Source organism: Apteryx rowi, unplaced genomic scaffold, assembly GCF_003343035.1.
Source record: "Apteryx rowi isolate R43461 unplaced genomic scaffold, aptRow1 scaffold_69, whole genome shotgun sequence".
NCBI lineage: Eukaryota > Metazoa > Chordata > Aves > Apterygiformes > Apterygidae > Apteryx > Apteryx rowi.
Window position 1 is genome coordinate 720,046 of NW_020450971.1, and position 8,982 is coordinate 729,027.

Sequence of the window (8,982 nt, forward strand, 5' to 3'; positions counted from 1 at the left end):
TTATTCTTTTATGGTTAAATGCTATAAGCTTCTTAGAAGAACCGTAGAATGTCTCAGGTTATCACGTTTTGCCTCTTGGCCTTCCAGCTCCTTAAACCTGGTTGTTAATGTGCTAAGTCAATAATTAAATGCTTGGGCATGTGGAAACTTGTTCACAAAGCGAATACAAACTAGATCTACTCAGCAGACAGAAATATACTGGACAAGCCGGGAAAAAGATCTGATACAGAGAAATAAAGCCTTATGCTTCCCTCAGTACCCACGTATCTATGTGCACATGCCAATTCCTTTCGCCTTAACAACAGAAATTGTAGGCATTTATTTGCCTGTATACCATTAGCATAATAACAATAATGGTGAAATTGTTAATACTGACTGACCATCTGTATTTCAGCCACAAGATTATCTGACCCAATTCAAACGTTTCCGTGCCTCTAAATACCATAATGTTAACAACTACAGCACTCTCGCTTTTGCTAGCGCTAGGGCAGTGGTAACGCTGCAGAAAAAGGAAAGAGCAAAAAGCTTAGTGTAGACAACTACACACAAAGGTGAGAGCAAATTTCTGACTAAAGTACAAGTCAGAGCATTTAAAAGTTCCACTTGAACTTTCAGAAACACCTAAGCTGAAGAACTGCTGTTTTCTGTAGTAAGTTTTAAAGTTTATTCCATTCCAAGACTAATGGTCTTTGGAATAACTGATACGGAGTCAGGGACTCATAGAAATAGCAGTCCTTTAGGAGATATATTTGCCTAATAACAGCTAGTTGGTGCAGAACTGGGGTGGAGAAGCAGAGAAGAAAGAAAGAGACAATAATGATGACAAAACTTTCTCATTTTTCCTGAGGCCAACATCTAGGTTTGCCTTCTTTGAAGCTATAAATAAAACTAAGAAAAATGAAGATTATATTCCGGGGCATTCCCATATGCAAACCAGGAATTTATTCACATTTAATCCTATCAATGACAAGATATAAAAAAACTCGTTATACTACCTGAAGAACAAATCAAAAGTAACATGTGCTCAATGCATATATATTACTTTTTTTTTTTCTTAAAAAAAACCCAACCCCCCCCCCACACACACTCCAAGTAGATAAAATAATAAGAGAGTCTCAAGGCTACTGAGTACTGAATTATTAAGTCAAAGGGAAGCAGACGCCATTATATGAAAGTTGCTCTGCTTATTTTGTGTAATACTGATATTCTACTGCAAAAGATGTAGTGTTGAGCGAGTGAAGGGTTAACAGGACTGAAAAAGTCTGCCAACTAAGGAATCTGCACGGACCCGGACCCGCAGGGAAGGAGGAAGCCATACGGAGATGTTGTGGTCTTGCCTCACTAGCAGGGTCCTTCCGAGCAGGCGAACAGTCCYGTTGTTACAAAACTCGCAGAGCTCAGAGAAAGCAGTATTTGCCCAGAGTCCCAGCCGTATAAAAAAAGAGACTTGGATACTAAAGACCGTCTCAAAACTATTATTATGAGTCCACAGACTAACAAAATTAGAGAAGTTAGGGACTGAGTAACGAGTATGGCCGGGTCCAGATGCCAACATGAGGATGGTGGCGAGACAAACGAGGCGAAGGAGGAAGCGATGTGAAGACATCGCAGTCCACCTCCCTGTCTCGCAAGGAGCAAAAGACCACGATCACAGAACTTAACTCTGACCTATGGTAACCTTCAGCTCATTACACCCTATTTTAATATTATCTCGCACACCCCCTCCTAATTAGCATATCAGGAAGGGGCAGGAAACGAATAATAAAGCCAAAAAGGCCAATGAGAAGCAACTCTACAAATATGCAACTATGCATGAATCAGCATGGATGATATTTGCCCAGAGTCCCAGCCAGGTATAAAAAAGGGTCACCGAGCAGGAGAGTTTGAGCAGGGACGGGAACGTGACCTGACCATCCTCTCCGGCTGGACCGTGAGTACTCCTCCCCCCCTTTTCCTGGGATGCTGGGTTAAGGGAACTCCTCGCGAGGCTGAGAGCCCTCTTGCTAAGAGAGTGAACCAAAAGCTTGCAAGTAGTAACTCCTCGAGGTTGAGAGTCCTCTCGCTAAGAGAGTGAACAAGAAAGCTTTCAAGTAGGGATAAGCAGTGCTTCCAATTACTAGCGCAGTAACTGATGGTTTCGGGTTATCCTTTCTAAACCATTAATTGCATTATTTCAGGTTATCCTTTCTAAACCAGTAATCGATGATTTCACGTTATCCTTTTTGAATCAATAATCAACGATTTCAGGTTATCCTTTTTTGGACTATCCTTTCTAAATTAGTAATCGCATTATTTTAATGGATGTTACTAATCTAAGAGCTTGCATGAGGAAGTAAACATAGTTTTTTATTACATTACTGTCTCAGTCGTTACTATCAAACCTTCGTAGCGTGACGTAGTACACAGCTAAGTGCACGATTGACGCTGATAGATTTGGGAATAACCAGTCAATCACATGACCGTACTGTTTACATGAAAGAAGCACAAGCATGAACCTTATTTTCTGTTTGTCATGTTGCTAGTAGTTGGAAGCACTGTAACAATTAAATTGAAAACTGCTTGGCTGCTATGATCAGCAATAAGATAGGCAGGCAGAAGAAATGGCATCATTTCCTAAGTCACCTCAAGCTAATGAGACAGAACTGGCTACTCAGACTCTGTAACCAGACTGACTCCACTTACCCATTAAAGCATACAAAATGAAAGCAGGTTTCTTCGTGCAGAACTACAGAAATCTGAGACTGATTAAGAGAATAAAATCTTCCCAACTTTAACCTTCAAGGGAAAACCCTATATAGATGGAAAACTTCCTTAACGCTATATTGTTTATCATTCATTAAGTGAATCCAAACTCATCAGCTCCTCTTAGTTTTCCTAAAATGCATCAGTATTTTGTGACCTTTTGATTCACAGATAAATTTACCTTGGAGATTAGACTCTCTCTGCTGTGGAAGAGATGATCTACATAGTTGTCTTTTCACTTCTGACTACACTGCAGTCTTGGAAGTCCAGTAATAATAAGAAAAATGCTGAAGATGGAGTCAGGAACTTGTAACATTGACTCACCACTGTTGTGAGCAAGCTAAACTTAGGAATAACCTAAAAATGATCTTATGTCTTGTTTTCACACGATATACGGAGGGCTTGAGGATGCTTGTACTTAAGTGCAGTGTCACAAAGCATCTGGGAAGGAGGATCCATCTCCGACCGATGAATCAGTCTTAAAGGCAACCTACAAAACTTTGAGAGTTTGTTCACTTTTCACATACATACAGATTGAAGATACTCCTTCTGCTTCAATCATTTTTTACTCAGTTACTGCTTTCTTGCTTTTGTTTTTAATTAAAAATAGTATCTCTGACACACTTCATAGGAAAACTTGAGCAGGACTTGCATGCCACCATCTGCTCTTGCAGTTGCTTTCATAACAAGTACATGCAAACAGCATCCTTCTTTCTTCCCTCTCCTTCTCCATCATTGTGTTGGTTAAAGCCGTTTCATTGTGCTTGTCAAAGTTGGTATCCTGCTGCCTCCCTCCGTCTGGGAAAGGAACTAAAATATTGCTGACAGGAGGAATAGAATTGTTTGGGGGTGGGGGGGAAGCACATTTTGCCCAAATTCTAAAGTAATATTTATTTTGGAAGAAACAACCAGACCAAAGTCCTAGTACCTGTACAGCTGGTGAGAAAAAAGGGAAAATACTAAACACTTCAGTAAAATTTTGACTTTTTACAGTTAAGTTTGAAATGTGGATACGTTTTTACTAAAGTAGATTTATCCAGACCTTGTGATAATGCATTACTAGGATGATGTCATATCAGGAGCATCCAAGCAATATGAGCTATGGAAGACAAACCGTTTTCCCAGAAAGCATAAAAAACATTGTACTTTGTTAATTACCTGGCTCGACTTTAATAACTTGTATGTAATATTAAGTCCAGCTAAAAATTTACATCAGCTTTCAAAAGAAACAAGAATTATAACTTCTACTAGAGTTGCTGAACTTACCAGCTTGAGTTCTGATGACAGATTTGTCTTGCTTAATGCCAGCTTCTTTGTTTTTTAGAAGGTCAATCTGCTTCCCCAAGAAATCTCTTTCTATAGCTGCAGATTCTGCTCTTTCAGACTGCTCATCTACAACGAAAAAAGGTAGCTTAGAATATGCGTTGTGAAGAAAGCAGGACTGAGACAAAACAAAAATAAAGCAGGAGGCAAATAATTCTCCACTTGAACATGACTGGGTTTTCTCCACTGAGGGAACAAAAAAACAAGCCACAGGACTACACAGAGGACACCAGTGATTTGGGGGTGAAATGTACTGAGCAAGCTTCTATCACACAAAAATATCTTATATTGCTCATTTTTAATCACCCCACCAAAAGGCAACACTGGATACGCTGAGAAGAGCAGAGACTAATGCTTAGGGCTTGTCAACACATTCAATTTTGTTTGAGAAGTTGACTTAACACCAATCTACCTTCCCCTTCCCTCAGTCCCATCACTTATTTTCAACCCTGCATGGCCTCTTCTTTTGTGGCATACAAGTATTCCTGAGAGCTTAAGTGAACCGCATCCAGGAATTGATCCAAGGGAAAAATGGGGGGGGAGGGGAGGGGGAGAAATCAAAATTTGTATCAGTTCCCTGTTATCCAGATGGTTTCAGTACAACTTCAGTCCTGCAGTAACTGAGGGAATTGCCAAGAAGTGGAAGTGAATGGCTGGCTGAAGTCAAAAGACTTAGAGGTCCGAAGAGACACCGTCACCGACGGCAATATACATAAGACACGGGCCCCATTCAACATACTAAGCACAATCAGCAAACAACTAAATTCTCTATACTCTTGTCAGCGTACTGATAGGAAATTCAGTGGGTTTATACAAGGAAATAATGTGTCCCCACAGGGACACCAGCACGACAGGCTTTCTGTAGCTTTTTTTTATTATTTATGTATGCTGCTCTCAGAAAGATATATGCTGTAGAAAGCTCTCTGTTTTCCAAAACATTTTTCCATGTGTTATTCCCTAGTTTCTCATTGAACTAGTAGTATTCAGAAGACTCCACAATTTTAAGAAATATTAACCTGGTAAACAAAGTGGTAACACTTGTTAATGTATTCTTTTTCACTTCTTAAAAACACTTTTGTGTACAGAAAAAGGTTTCCTCTAAACATGCTCTCCTTGATCCTAAAAATGAGGATTTCAGTGGTTGGGCAAGGAATAATTTCAAAAGTCTCCAGAAAAGTTTTATTAAAATCTATCATTTGTAAGAGTAAAAATCTTGAGCAAGACTGTCAAATTTAATCTATTAGACACAGTTCAATTACATAAATGTAGCATGAATAAGACACCAAGACGAACACTATCTCTTAATTCAGATTCCGAAGCACTGATCTCTAAGGCTATGTTCTGTTCTAGGATAAACAGTGTTTACATTCATGCACATACATCTGATGACAAGTTTTGGCCTATACTGTTGGGATTTCATGTCTAAACAATATTTAAAAGAGATTTCTAATGATAACAGTGTTGGTTATTACTGCAGAGTGAAAAAGAGTAAAGTGTTGGGTGGATGAGGGAGGGAAGGGGCATGACTATCGGGCTTGTCTGCAATAGGAAAAGTTTTCCAATTTTAAAAGTTTACTACAGACAAGGTTAAACATATATTGGTATAAGCCAGTTGATCAAGTTGAACTCAGCAGAATGAGATTACAACAGTAACAGCTAACAGACATTAAAATACATCTTATATCTACACTAATTTAAAAATATATATTAAACTGTCCTAGATAATCTTTAAAACTATGCTGTTTATATAACCTGACAAGCCCTTATTCCAAGGCCAGATTTAAAAAAAAAAAAAWAGCAATGTCTTCAAGTACTCACTATACTTTCCGGACCAACCTTGGAGAAAAGAAGAATGCAGAAGAATGACAGAGAATCCCATAGAAATGGAAAAAAATAGCAACTAACAAACAAGGTTATGTCAGCTAACTTATGCCCTGTTGCCTATTCTTAATCATTCATCTGATGCAGCTTTCAGGCATTAAAATACTCTACATCCCAGCTACTTTTCATATATGGTAACTCGCTCAGAGTATTTTGCAGAATTTTTTTAACATACCAATAGAATTTCAGCACCACAAGATTACTAAGAAAGGGTTTCCATGGCTAAATAATACCCTTCTGCATATAGTCACCAGCAAATCTTGAGAGGACAAAATACACGCCTAGCTGAAGAAGTGAACATACAGAACCTGTGTTGCTTTGAACAGCAAGAACAATCTATGCAATTTTTACATTTTTATTTTTGCTGATTCAAGTCTCCACAGATGAAAAGCTATGAAGGACAGGTCTCAAGCATGGTAAACCCTGCATACCTGCATGATTTTGGCCTGCCAGCTGTGCTATCCTTTCCAACACATCTGATACAGCAGACCTCTCTAAATCCTCTGTGGAACAATAAGATTCAGATGGTTCACTCTCATATTGCGAGCAGCCTTCTTCCTCCTCGCTGAATGGCTCAAACGTATCTTCGGAATAGTCCAAAACAGAGCTACTGGAACTCCGGCCGAGTTCCACCTGCCCCTCTTCATAGCTAGCAAAGTTATCAGCTGTGGTGGTCATCACAGCGCAGCACTACAAATAGAAACAAAAAAAGCACATAATTTCAATTATATAGGAAGTGAGTGGATTATTTATAGCCTTGGGGCACATATGGAGAATGATTACAGCTCAACCCAAATTTAGCTGCCAAAACAGGAGGATGAAATAACTACTTAATCAATGTGCTGGATCAAGGCAACACCCTTCAAAGCACGACTGCTGCTAAGTGTAGTGCATTATTAATCTCTGCTAGATAAGCACATAATAACAAGATTGAACATTAACAACAAACCCTGAGCAACATTCTCTTCAAATTTGTAGTGAATTACAGGTAATATTTGAAAAAATCATTCATGAAAACAAGAATACTTGGATTTTTTGGCATTATTTTTAAATCTTGCACCACTGAGAAATAAAAAGCATCTCTACTTAGATTTTATGTCTAGAAAATTAGAAAGAAAATGTAGCAAGCATCAGCCACCTGATGCTTTCAAATGAATACAGGTCTTACTCTCAGCACGGAAAAAGAAACAAAGTCATCCAGAGTCAAGCTCCAGGAAAAAAAACACAACATCAAATAGGTAAGGTGCTATGGATACATTTTAAAGCATTAGTCTTACTTACCTTACTTCTGTTATTAGAAGGATGCAATACTAGCCCATCTTCCTTTGAAACTAAGGAGCCAAATAACTTTGTCCTAAATAATTTTGTCCTATTTTTAGCCCCTACTCCCATAAAGGAAGGAGCATAACCATACAGGCAATATCCTTTTGGAAAGATGCTTTTAGCAGCAACAGCGATGGCTCCTCCATCAGAAAGGAGGGAACCCCAACACAATGATATTGAGTAGATGAAGGCACTTTCTGTCTTGCCTGAATTTCAGGTATGCCGCTGTACTCTGTGTTTACTGGTGCTTTTTAGTCAACTTCATTTTAAAGGTGCTGACTTTAGCCATTTCCCTACTGAACACGCTGCTTAAGTGATGCTTTTATTGCCAAAGTCTTTTCATGCATTGTATAAAAACCCCATGTCCTTCAAATTCAGCACTTCTTTCCTGTGACTGGGCATCCAAACCCCATCTGTAGCGTCAAATTTCTTGGTTTTTCAGAGGTTTTTCCTTTTGTTTTAGCATCGTCCCCAAAATGAAAGAATGGTTCTGATCTAAACCTTAAATATTAAGAAGCATTAAGTAATTATTTTGTTCATCACACCAACACTGATTCGTGCTGGAAAATGATTAATTAGATCAGGTCTACTGGAGAAAAACAATAGGAAATGCAGACAGAGAGGCAATTAGCTCTCCAGCACAGAGCTGACCTAAGAAATTGCACTTGCAGAAGAAGCACTTCTTCCTCGGTGTATTTTGAGGATAGAAAAGGAACGAGACGATGAATTTTGGCAAATAGTAAGACTGGCTGAACTAAAGCTACTTCATAACGTCAGATACGATTGATACTAGCTGATTTTCCCACAGTGAAAAGCGGGTGTTTGTACAGCATTAAAAGATAAAAATAGATTACAGAGAATAAATATACTTGTAAATAAAGCGTGTTTGGAAACTGCTTTAATGTTGCAACTGGCAACATACAACTTTTACTCCTCACAAGGATGAGGTAGTATCAACCTTATCGGATTTGAAGAGCAAGCTCAGTCCTTCAGTAAAGATGTCGAAAGAGAGAAGCCAGAGAACTGTTTGAATTCCTTTTCTCTACTAATCGCTTCGGCTTATAGGCGCGGTAGCCAAACCTTCACGCACCACGGAGCGGAACGGTTGCCGTGACACACCGCCACAGGAACTGTGAAGCGCTCTAGAAGGAAATTTGAGGAAAAGCAGCTCTGTTTTTTCTTAGTAGGCCACAGATGTGATTATAAGGCATCCCCCTCCCATAAAAAAACCACATTTACACCAAATAAGAGCCAATGAAGCAACTCTTCTCTGTGTACTTTTGAGTTGAAGCTCAAGGCAATAGATATAGCCACAGACATTTTTAAGAAGCCGTATGGTGCTGCATTTCCAGCATGAAAAAATGAACTTTCCAAAACTATTTTTAACACGCCCGGTGGCTGACCGAGCGCTCTGCTTGCGAGGCAAATGCCTCGCTACGCAGAGGGGAGCCAAGCCTGAGCCAAGCCTGCGTTCCACCCCCCGCGGCTCCCTGCTCTCCCCTGAGGCCCCAGCGATATTTGAGGTCTTGTCCTCGAAACGCGCCTTGGCACGGCACCAACGCGCTCCGCTGCGCCTGGCCTCTCACAGCTGCCCGCGGAACACAGCACGCTGAGAACGGGCAGCTCGCTACACCTACCCTCCTCCGCCACACGCCGCCCGCAGGCGGCCGCAGCGCTCCAGGCGAGGCCCGTCGGCCGGGGCGGGGCGAGCCG

At 40.1% G+C, this 8,982-nt stretch overlaps 1 long non-coding RNA gene across 1 annotated transcript; it reads left to right on the forward strand.

Moving 5' to 3' along the window:
• Positions 1 to 1,751: 1,751 nt before the first annotated feature.
• LOC112975748 lies at positions 1,752 to 3,456 on the forward strand. The gene is made up of 2 exons (XR_003256741.1): positions 1,752 to 1,930; positions 2,914 to 3,456. It is a non-coding gene; the product is annotated as an uncharacterized LOC112975748 (long non-coding RNA).
• The last annotated feature ends 5,526 nt before the right edge of the window (positions 3,457 to 8,982 follow it).